Source organism: Perissodus microlepis, chromosome 15 (assembly GCF_051167445.1).
Source record: "Perissodus microlepis isolate ML-2025 ecotype Zambia chromosome 15, ASM5116744v1, whole genome shotgun sequence".
NCBI classification, from domain to species: Eukaryota; Metazoa; Chordata; class Actinopteri; order Cichliformes; family Cichlidae; genus Perissodus; species Perissodus microlepis.
In genome coordinates, this window is record NC_140475.1 from 4,980,006 (window position 1) to 4,992,982 (window position 12,977).

Consider the following 12,977-nt stretch of genomic DNA (forward strand, 5'->3'; position numbering starts at 1 on the left):
TGACTTCCCTTTGCCAATTTGTGGGGCCCTTTCTCTCTTCCTCTGCCGATGGCTCCGTTCTTTTATCAGTCTGTCTTCCTCTCAACGTGACGCCTTTCTTCCTCAGTATCACAGTTTGCCGCCTTCAACCTCTGATTCTCCCTCTCTCGCTCTGGCAGATAATGATTTGCCTTTTTTCTCTGAGAGCTGAACTTTGCACTTCTCTAATGTTCGGCTCGAAAAGGATTTAATCCGCCAAGGCTTCTTCTTCTTTTTTTTAATTTCCTGGGAAACGCTAGTGGTGATTAAGCATATGCTCTTTTGCATGCGTGCAACAATGCTTGTGTATGTGCAGAAGCATATATGTCCTGTTGTGCTCTTTGTGCGAATCTCTACTGGAGTCCATTAGACATTTTTAGCTTTGCAGTCGCATGAGGAAAAACTGCAAAGGTCTGAAAAGTGTTTGGCTCAAAATAATCTAAATATGCACTGGACATTTCATAGAACTGAAACGGTCTTCCATCACTGGAGAAGGAGAGTCTGCTGGCACTAAACTCTTAGGCCAGAGTTTCAGTAATGGGGGCCCTCGCTGTGTAAAGCTCTGGCTGTGAGATTTAGGTTGCTGCTTATTTATTTTAAAGAGTCTAATCAGCTCCAGCAGTGTGTGTGTGTGAGAGTCTGTTTTTAAACTGCATGGGACTGGGTGACAGGCCAATAGATGAAGACTGGACTGATGGCAGTTTTAAGTGCAGACAAATGCTACAGTCTGTCCCAGATTAAAGATGCCCTCCACCGCTGTAATCCCTGAAATGCTGTCAAATTGGTATTTCCTTCCCTCCCCTTCACTGAACATACCAACACTGAGAGTGAGCATCACAGCATGACGTGCATGGCCTGGACCGAATGAACTCTAACTTAATCTAATTAATTTCTTTGCCTTAATTTCAGGCCTCGCTTCAGTTGGCGCACTTCATCAGAAAAGTGAGTACGAGGGAAGAGAGCAGCACATCCGAACATCAGAAAACAAATATTTTGAAACTGGAAGCCAAAATGAACACGAGAGAGATGTTTTAGTAAATGATATGGTGAGGCAGAAAAGTGAGAAGCATCACCCGAATTGCAGCCAGAGATGAGAACTGGTCAGTGTGCACTGGACAGTTCATCAGGCAAACGCTGCCATCTGCAGGCTGTTGTTTGAAGCACATCGAGATTACAGAAGGTAATTAAAATTTCTCAATAAGCAAAATGCATGTGTACTGTGATGCTGGCTGGTTACCACACTGGTTTGGCCTATACTGGGATACTAAAAAAGAGCCATCGCTAATAATAACGATAATTCTTGGACATCTGTGGTATCAATCAAAATATCCACTGCTGGTGTCACGGCTAACAGATGGATCCAAGTGCAGACTGCGTGCTGGTAAGCAAAAGGTTGACAATTTATTAACACAGAAGGAAAACCACAGTGATGTGTATATACAGTGAATGGGGCAGGGGTTCAGGGCTCCAGGGGAGGGAATCCACACTCGCTCTCCACTCAGCCCAAACTCCTCACGCTCGCTCGCTTCTCCAAGGCCACTCTCGCTCCAATTTCCACTTATGTTAACACACACACACAGGGATCACAGGTCTGGGTCTGCCACAAGTTCCAGAGAGACCGATTAGATCAAAACACCACACAGCACCGAGAGAGTTTCTTTCAGAAAGAGAGCTGAGAACACGAACACGGGAGGTTCAACGTTCAGCGCCGACTACTCTGTGCCGCAGCGTTAAATAGGCCAGAGGGACGCTGCCTGATCAGCAACAGGTGTAGTAATCACTGCTGGCGCATGGGCCAAGGGTGAGAGCCCACAATGAGCTCCACCCAGGCAGGCAGGAGAAAAAACAGAACAAACTTGTGGCCACACTCTTTCAATGATGAGGATGTAACATCCTGGACAGGGAGGAACGCTGGTTTGAGCGCGGAGTCAAGGAGGCCATTTACGTGAAAAGGGAAAGACCATCTCTGAATCGAGGAGGGGGCCTAAGGATACATCTTTCGCCATCTTACAATGCTGTGATTGCAGCCATTCCTCAACTCACTGTGAATGGTACTCATGGCCATTGATCAGTGGTTGTTGATCAATGGTCATGAGAATTTGCACAAATACGATTAAGGAACTGACCTCCCAGCCCATTGTTCCTTCAGTGGGCTGGTTTCAGTCATTATGCAAATGTACTGTTTATAAGAATGGGGAAACCTGCAGTCAGCTGAGACTGAAGAAGTCACTTGGATGAGTGACGAAACGTTTCTCCCACAAAACGCTACGTCCAGATGAACAGAATCAACTTTTGGAGGTACTTACTTATTACTTATTGTCTGCAGATTAGACATGCAACCCTCCTGTTTCCAGACAGCTGGCAAGAACCAACTACAACAGCAGGTTATAAGCCAACATTATGCTAGCTAATGTTGGCTTGAGTGTCTCTGATACATAGTTAGATTACGTCTGTGAAGGTTCTCAGTCATCCAGGTCATCGTAGTCAAAGGAACTTGCAAAGAAAAGCGTCTGGACTTCTTTAAGTTACTTGAAGACGTTTCACCTCTCATCCGAGAAGCTTCTTCAGTTCTAAGGTCAAATGGTGGAGAGTCCCAGATATAAACCTAGTGGGAGTATCCCCCCACAGAGGGACAAAAGGACCCCCTGATGATCCTCTAATCGCCTGAGCCAAGGTGTGAAACTGGGTGTGGGTCCCAATCAGCCAGAGTTTCAGGTGTGTTCATTGTGAAACCTGGCCCCACCTTATCATGCGAATTCCTGGTTTGAAAGAGGAGTGAAAGAAGCCATCTATGTCCACTGTGAGCGACCATCTTTGAACAGAGGCGGGGGTTTACGACACCAACTCTCTGCCATCTATAATCCAGTTTTGAGATCCCTTCCCAGACGCCTTAACGCCCACTCACATCCTGGGCCATCTGACCTCAGGAATTCGCATGATAAGGTGGGGCCAGGTTTCACAATGAACACACCCGAAACTCTGGCTGATTGGGACCCACACCCAGTTTCACACCTTGGCTCAGGCGATTAGAGGATCATCAGGGGGTCCTTTTGTCCCTCTGTGGGGGGATACTCCCACTAGGTTTATATCTGGGACTCTCCACCATTTGACCTTAGAACTGAAGAAGCTTCTCGGATGAGAGGTGAAACGTCTTCAAGTAACTTAAAGAAGTCCAGATGCTTTTCTTTGCAAGCTCCTTTGAATAGTTAGATTACATTCTCACATCATATGAGAGCTTATTCACTAAGTGTGTGTCCAACACTGTCAGATCCATTTCAAAGACACTTTTACTAATACTGGTTAACATCAGCTAATCGAGGCTAGGAGTGGCTAACGGAAGCTAACAGCAGCAAAAACGGCAAAGCTTACTGAGAGAAAAATTCAGGATATCCTCAACAACCCACCTCACTATCAAGTCAGACTCCTTTCACAAATCTCCTCCAGAGTCAATAGATGGGGACACGTAATAACAGTTGAGGTAAACAGTGGACTGGCAGCTAGTAGTGAGATGTTATACACTATAACTTTAAAAGGCATAGAACAAACCACTGCATGGACATGTGACTGAATTTATTTAACATGTGTATGAATTGCTGAATATGGGGGTTGTTTGTAGTCTAAAAGCACTTTGAGTGCTAAGTAAGATTAGCATGCAAGTAACTGGTTCACATGGAAAGCAACAGAAGTGGAAAGTAATTAAGTATAAATACTTTGTTACTGTACTTAGGTAGAATTTTCAGTTTTTTCTTCTGATAACTTTTTACTTTTACTCCCTGCATTTTTAAACAAATATCTGTACTTTGTATTCCTTACATTTTCAGACTTGCTTCTTTAAGCTGTGGGAAGGCAGACGAGACAGGAGAGAAAGAAGACAGGTTATAATTAAATTTAAGGACTGCTCAGCGACACTTGAGAAACTGCAGATTTAAAGGTTACATGAAATGTCATCATATGACATATTGGATTTGTACATAATGTGTTTTGATAAATTATGTATTTCCATTTTGTGAAACATCCTGCAAAACAAACTAAGTATATCAACTTTGTGTTATTCAAGTGTTGCATGAAAGTACTGGGTAGTTTTGTCCAGGATAAACAGGTTAGTTTGCAGTACTGTGGTGAATTCACAGTAAAGCACTGTGTTGGACTGCTGCACAGTGTCTGTGCTCACGGTCAGATTTAGGTTACATCAAGTGTAGCAGAGATGAATTTGCAGTTAAGCTGATGATGTTTAGAATAATTTACTGAATTCCAACCTTATACCAACTGTATACTGTCTAGTATAAAGACAGTATAAACAGTATAGTGTCAGTGTAGGGGATTTACATCAGCAAGGATAGCTTGTCAAACTGCATACATCTTGTGTAAATATACACAACTAATATAACCTCCTACTGGAGCTCATATTAAAAATTATTGTGACTTGTGGTTCCTCTTTCCCACGCTGAGGCACTGCACAGATCTTGGGGTTCCCCCACCTGCTAAATCCCACTGTAGCCCCTGACACTACTCATTTTACTGTTTAAGTGTAGAGGCAAAGTCATCCTCTACCACGTAGGCAGCAGAAAATAGATATTTTTTAAAATTCCCTCTCATTGCATGTGTCCTACGTAACATATTCACACTAAGCACATTCATTAGAATTAAAACGTATATTACATTTAGATTAAAATGATATTTGTATTCTTATGGAGTAATATTACTTTATTATTATACTAATACAGCAGTTAATATAATGAGGTTCAGTTACCTTTGTACAAAAATGTTTAATAGAAATGTCCTTTTTACTTTCTTATTTTCAGGGCGTGTACTTTTGCACTTCTACTTCAGTAAAGAAGTTACTTCAGTGCTTCAACTTTTACTGGAGTATATTTTAGGACACGTATCTGTACTTCTACTTAAGTAAAGAAAGTCTGTACTTTTAACACCCTTGAAAAGCAAATGAACAGGTTTATCTTTTCTAAGCTTTGAATTTTCAGAGAATGACCAGCATATAAGAAAAGGGGAATTTTTAAACGAGCATTCATTTTCTTCAAGCCCTCTTTTCTTACTCCGGAATTCTGGAAAAAAATTGTCCGTTGCCCTTTAAGGCTAAGCACACTGTCCTGCATGTTTCCAGATTGATTCAGCAGTAACATCTTAAAAGGTGATATCATAATCTAGTGTAATACTCTCCAAAGACGTCTCTGTGAATACTTTTCATGGGAAATACTTACAGCAAAGTAATGTCTCTAAAATTTCTCCACTTTCCCGGGATCCCATTTTTGGTGTTCCATAATGCTAGAAAAGCATTAAGTGAACACCCATTTTAGCAACTTGCAATTTAACCAAAAAACACCTAAATCACAAGACGTTAATCTGGAAATGTGTGTCTTTGTGTGTATAGGCATGCACCATAATGAGTAGCGTGGGGGAAGCTAGACAACAGCTTTCTGACAAGAAGGAAGAGGTCTACCAAACTACATGTCAGCCACACACACACACACTCTCCTCATCATCCTCTCCTTCCTCATCCTCCCATCAGCCCTCTCACTTCCTTGGTTCTCCCTTCCTCCTTCCCAACATCCCCTCCTCTTCACTGTCCTGCCAAGCTGACAGCTCCAAGCTCCGTGGAAAATGAGTCTCACTCGCATTACAATCGCGCGGGACAGATTCCATTAGCACTATCTGAAATTGAGCACGGGGAGCAGGGAGCGGGCGGCAGCGGCGCACGCCCCTTATCAGAGGGAGAGGGTGAGCTCCTCTGACGTCACTAATCCACTGGGTGGGATTGAGCAGACACACACACACGCACATACACAGCGTGGGGAAGACAGGATTCTCACACACACATTTTTTTATATACTAAAAGACACCAGGCACAAACAGGTAGAGGAACAAATCCACACACATGCATGCACAAACACTAAAAAACCCACACACGTGCAGGCGTGTGACAAACAAAAGGAAAAACAGACATTAAAAAATTTGTACTGCAAATGCAACATCAGAGGAGCTTCAGTGAGTCTCTGCACTCACTTTACAAGTCCCTGGAACTTATATTTAACGGGGTAATGAAAAGCTGACGTACATGATGAAACTGGAAGAAAACAAGCAACACATCAGTTCTCTGCCTCTGCGCTTGTGTGTGTGTGTGTGTGTGTGAGAGAGAGTGTGTGTCAGTGGTTTCCTGAGGAGTGCTGGCAGGTCTGTTTGGTGGTGCTGCTGGTGGGATTTGTAGCACGTCAGTCTCTTGGTCTAAGATGAAACTGAGCCTCTCTCGCACTCACTGTGCGATCCCCACCTATGCTGCCCGCTTCTTGTCCCGTCTCCCCCGCTCCAATAATTCAAACAAATGCAGATTCCACATATAAGTGAACACACACGTGCATCTGCAGGAACGCCCCACACATACCCCCCAGTGTCCTCATCCCCGTAGTTATTAACCCTTGACACATAAATCCAAGGGTATGTGGGTGTGAGATATTAGCCCCGTGTGTGTGTGTGTGTGTGTGTGGGAGGGAGGATGGGGTTAATCTTTATGTAGTGGGGATCTTTCACACAAGATCACTCAATTTAAATAGAGTGGGAACACTTTGATGTCTCCAGCCCTCCCTTCTTCCTTCGTTCTCCAACTCTCATTCACCCCTCTAATTTGCTTCATGTTGCCCCCCTCTGTGCCCCTGCGATAAGGTGTAATGAGAAATGTTTTCGAAATGGCTCTCACCTACCATGCGACGCTAATTGAGCATGTGCTTGATACAGCCAAAAAGGAGAGCGCTCGTCTCTGACCGTTGACGTCGCTGAGGAGAAGAAAATGAGAAAAGGAGCATTTAGTTTTCCCCAGTTTCCCCAGCCATGAGGCGACTGAATAAAACAAAACTGATGCATATGTTTGCATTAACTGAACCGAACAACCCTTCCCCCTCAACGACACAAAGCAATGAGAGTACGTACCATCTTCATTAGTTGTCATTTACAGGGAATTACGGAGATGCCTCCTCTGGGCTGTTATTGGTCACGCAGCCTGTATCAGGGAGGAAGAGAAGGCACTTTGGGAATATTTGAAAACAGAAATGTTTGGCCTATATTCATTTAGCAGCAGAGGGAAGGTGCTACAGGAGCACTTAACACATAAAAAAACAACATAACATAAAATACAAAAAAGATTCAACAGCAAACTGAGCAGAACAGAAACTAAAAGATGAAAAAAGCTAGTGTCACGACACATTTCGTTTAGGTTCCTTTCTCTGTCATACGTCAACACGTTCATCCACCCACATCCAGTCTGGGCCTCCCTCTCTCAAACTGCGATGTGTGAGGATTGCGTCCGTGGTGGTAGAGCGGGAGACCGCTTGGTGAGACTAAAACTGTGTGGATTACCAATCCACTGCCACAGCGTCACCTCCCTAACAGGATAACACAGCATAATAAACTCCATAAAATAATCAAACTTATTACAACTCTTAACCCCTGTTTAATACAGTCAGCTCAGCTTACGTGTGTTGGTATTCACCATTAGTCGAGCCACAAAAGAGAATAGTCTTATAAGACCAGAGAACACAGGACAGCATATTGTGATGCCTTAATATTGGCTTTAATTGGATTTGTAAATTATGTGGCTAAATTAGCACTTTTCGTGGCTTGGGGATTTAGTGAAATGTGTAGCAGGAAAGGAAAAAAAAGGGGAAAGTCTTAAAGTTAATTAATCATCTGTGGCTCCAGATTAATTAAAGTTTCCCAGTGTTTGTAGTTAATGGGGAGATTGATGGAACAATGGCTTGAACGCCCCCTGCCTCCTCGAGAGCAGAGAGCTGAGTCCACAGAGACGTACTTCAGAGCCTTTGATTATCACACATCCTCCACACACACATATGCACACATGCATGAAAACACACACGAACACACACACACATATATATATAAATACACAGAGACCGGAGAGTCCCCTTCAAACTTCCTAGTCACAGATATCATTACTCCCATTGAGGGATTCACATTAATTAGTTGGGATCAAAACCTACAAATCCCCCCACTGAGAATTCCTCTGTTCTCCTAAACTATACCTCCATCATTTATGCCACATCCCCTGACACACAACCACATACAGAATACAGCCAGATATCCCTGTTAGTGGGCCAGGGGTAAAAACAAGCTGTTGGGCACCCTTTCGCTGTCCCTATCCTTCCTTGTCCCGGTGCCCAAGCTCAGTTTAAACTTATTCAAATCCATTACAAGTTTAACCTGTACCATACACATTACCAGCAAACAGCTTTCTCCACCTAATAGCCAGTTCAGTAAGCATTTCATGTATTCAAAGGTTGTAGCTTAGCAAAAATAAGGGACAGTAGACTTAACTATGGAGAGAAAAGCATTATGGGAATTCTGCAGAGGCTTAGGAGGATGCATGTGAGTGCATTCTAGGAAGCCATCAGTGCACTGCCCAGTGATAATGATGCTATGTTTAGGATACTTGCTGGTTGAAAAGTTAGCTACATGAAAAGGAAGCTATATGTATGCATACTGACAGACTGTATGTTTGTGTGTGTATCTTTTATATACAATCTGTGGCTGTTTCACATATTTTTGATAGTGCCCCCAAAGTGGTACTAGACAGCTAGATAACATATTAGCACCTACATGCAGAACATACATAGTACCATGCAGTAGTATGCTGGGACCTTCACAGTGATCAGGTCACAAATTCAGGTCCTAACTTTCCAATATGAAATATTTTGCTTCCATTTTGATAAGCACTAAGCTATGGTTAATCAAAAAAATTAAAAATGAAAGGATAAATAAATCTTGGCTACATTCAAAGGATCATGTTTGGTTTAAAAGGCGCCATTTGACAACTTGAAGCACATGTTATGTAGCTCCTTTTTACAGCTTACCACATTTACCAGTCATAGTGCAAAAGATAGATACAGCTCCTGTGATGTCACCCATTGGTTTGTGAAGTTCTGGTCTCAGACGAGAGTTGAGCCTTTTCACCATCACCATCTTGATGTTTTGAAGCCATATATGATAGTGGCGGGCAGAGGGCAGTTTTTATATGCGTTACAGTCTTTTTGCAACCACATGTATCGCCCCCTGGTGGTTGCAAAAAAGAATCCAGGTTACAGGTTCTTCTGCACCGATCACTTTTCAGACCCAAAGGTAACATCCATCGTTTAATGATTTTATATGCTTTTTGTCACATGACCACCAGAGGTCTTACACATAGTTTGGCTTGTTTTCTTTTCATCGGTGGTTACTGTTTGGATAAAACCTTCCAAATGAGGCTGTAGAGTGGATTACTTACTGGTTATACAGTAATAACAGCAGTCAAAGGAGCTTGCAAAGAAAAGCGTCTGGACTTCTTTAAGTTACTTGAAGACGTTTCACCTCTCATCCGAGAAGCTTCTTCAGTTCTAAGGTCAAATGGTGGAGAGTCCCAGATATAAACCTAGTGGGAGTATCCCCCCACAGAGGGACAAAAGGACCCCCTGATGATCCTCTAATCGCCTGAGCCAAGGTGTGAAACTGGGTGTGGGTCCCAATCAGCCAGAGTTTCGGGTGTGTTCATTGTGAAACCTGGCCCCACCTTAAGATGCAGATGGACTGCTGAGTCAAGACTCAGCATCTTAAGGATGCATCTTAAGGATAAAGGACACTCTTTCGAGGATGCCAATGTTCACATTTTGGACAGAGAGGACAGATGGTTTGAAAGAGGAGTGAAAGAAGCCATCTATGTCCACTGTGAGCGACCATCTTTGAACAGAGGCGGGGGTTTACGACACCAACTCTCTGCCATCTATAATCCAGTTTTGAGATCCCTTCCCAGACGCCTTAACGCCCACTCACATCCTGGGCCATCTGACCTCAGGAATTCGCATGATAAGGTGGGGCCAGGTTTCACAATGAACACACCCGAAACTCTGGCTGATTGGGACCCACACCCAGTTTCACACCTTGGCTCAGGCGATTAGAGGATCATCAGGGGGTCCTTTTGTCCCTCTGTGGGGGGATACTCCCACTAGGTTTATATCTGGGACTCTCCACCATTTGACCTTAGAACTGAAGAAGCTTCTCGGATGAGAGGTGAAACGTCTTCAAGTAACTTAAAGAAGTCCAGACGCTTTTCTTTGCAAGCTCCTTTGACTACGATGACCTGGATGACTGAGAACCTTCACAGACATATTGCCAAGTAATAACAGCAACCACCCTGCTGAATGGGTCATCTGATGTGTCTTAGGCTGGGATATCATCTAGATGCCAGATCCCTCAAGCACATCTCTAACTTTGACTATTTTTTATGTCATTACAGTGCATCTGGTGCAAGCATCGAATATTAAATGCATCACATTGATGTTCTAAAGTGAACTGCACTCAAACCAACGGACAAAGAGAACTGGTAGTGATTTTTTTCTTTCTGCAAAGTTGGCGTTTTTGAGTGTACGGAAAGGGGGGGGGCGGCATGTGTTAGACACTGATTGCTGGAAATTTTCTTCTAAAAAATGTGCCTATGATTAAAATTAAGAACATATTGCCGCTCATGAGATGAAAATTGTAGTGCATGCACCCAAATGAAAACTGCATACCGTCTCTCGAGTTTTAGCAGTCTTTGGGTTTTCTCTTTTCCTGCTTTGAAAGACTTTAAATGTAGCGTGTCGGCACGACACCCGTGAAAAATGCTTATTCAAAAGCAGAAAGCCTCCTCCTCATGGTTGAAGTGACATAATTTCTGTACAAACTCCTGAATAACACCACTCCACGCAGGGCTTCGGGAGCCTTTCACCAGGCACCCTGAATTCTTTGCAAAGTCTTTTATATTTCTGCTTGAAATCAAGCCGCCTGTAATTTTGCCGGCATTTGCAGCTCGTTATCACATTTGCGCGGTGATGTACCGTACTCGACTGCCAAAAGTGCTCATAAAACAGATGATTATTTAAAACAGGTGATGCAACTCAAAGCAACACTGCTCATGGTGTGGAAACCTCGGAGCTGGTAGAGGGCGCCCTCTGCTGGAGCCTTCTTGTTTCCCTTGTTAAACAGAAAGGACAGCACGGCAAACTTTGAACTGGTTTATTGACATGTGTATAGCGATTGTCTGTGCACCGGACGATTACAGAAGAATATGTTATAAAATAATACAAAATAGCTGTACACAACACAGATTATAGTTAAAGGAATGCATTGTTAACTGTGAGGTTTTATGCTGTATTATACATATCAGCTACTCACTCGCCTACGATGAGACGAGCTCATAAGTTGAGGAAGTTGAGGTTTCGCCATCTGGTTATGAAGGTCAATTAATAGATATGATAACAAACGAAGTTAGGGAAGAGCTGATGATGTTACTGGTGGTATCAAACAACCTGATGCTGAGCTAAAATACTTAGTCTCTAATTTTTTAACTAATACTAAAATCTAAAACTCAAAAAAAGTTACATATGGATGTCCATAACCCAAAGTGAGTCATAGAATAAAACAAAAAGACAACTCAAACAAATATTGTACGTTAGTTCATAAACTAGAACCCAGTGGGGGTGCTGCAACTGTTCTCCATCCACATGCCAATGGTGTTACATGTTGTACTGTATATATGCATATCTCTCTCTATATATATATATATTTTGTCAAAAGCAAGATTCACTGGATTTGGTGTGATTTGCAAAGGCCAGCTAATACACATGATTTCATTGCCTGTTTCACGAGACCCGTAAGTGGTTGACTTGTGGTGATCTACTCGACTGTTTGCCCTCTAGAATTTGGACATAAGATGTGGCTGCTCTCACATCGAACGCCTTAATCTGGAACTTTTTTTCACTCAAAGTGCCTTTTATCAGGCTTCTTTCAGCTGTGACTCTAAAATCCTTAATCCTGAGCAACAGTAACACAACCCTCATCCACCACACTACAAATCTTATATTTAGACTTTAAAGGAGACCTATTATGCCTTTCCTCATGTTCTGTCATACACATGCTTATACAAAAGTGGATGTTGATATTAATAATGGTCGACCTTTCAAATAACGAGGTTAAGCTTCAAACCACCCAAAAGGCTCTGTTTTGTTCTACTTCTGCGCCCATACGATTACGGTCATCTCAGGAATTCAGCTCTAGCAATGAGACCAGGAGCCCCACCCACCCTCTGTTTAAACAGTCTTTGAGTGAGGGGCAGCCAATCAGAATAAAGTTAAAAGCATGGGCGGGGAGCCAAAATGGCTTTTTTTTTCACACAATAAATGAACTGAGTGGGCTGTCAAGGTAAATAAGGATTATTCTAAACTGTGAACCATGCAAAGCTACTGAAGAAGCATAAGAGGTCCCCTTCAAATGGAAAACATGCTGTCTTTCATTAGCTTTAAATGCTCCATGACGGGTCCAAATACAAAATGTAAACAAGTGTTGATGTGAACGTCTTTCTGTGATGAATTGGTTTGGTGGAAAATATTAGCATAGTAGTACAAAGTGGGATTCAAGAGGTCTCATTCACAAAGATCGTGGATCTATCAAGTATGAGGATCTATTTAGGCGCTCGTTCTTTTTTCCTCTTGCTTTAAAGCCCCCCTCCCCCAAAAAACAACAAAAACAAAACAGAAATGCTGCAGTTTTTAACCAACGAAGGACTCGGAAGACAGCTCAAACGTTCTCAGCATGAATTGCAAGTTGGCGCTCCACCGTGCAAAGTTTTCGAGTACGTGTAGTGTACATACTGTATGTGTACGTTCAGCACATGCAAGCTAGACACAATTTTTTCACGTGAGTGTATTTCTTTCTTTTTTTTTCTGTTTTTTAAATCAGTTATGTCTTTCATACTTGAGGCTATTATTGGATTTACTTGTTGAACTAGTTCACCAAGCTACACCTAATATTCAGTTACAAAAATAGTATCACAATATAGACCATTCAATATGAGCACCAGGGAAGGCTAAATATAGCCCAAAGTATTTTGGCTACATTCATTGTCTGGGCAATGTTTTACGGTAGCAGAG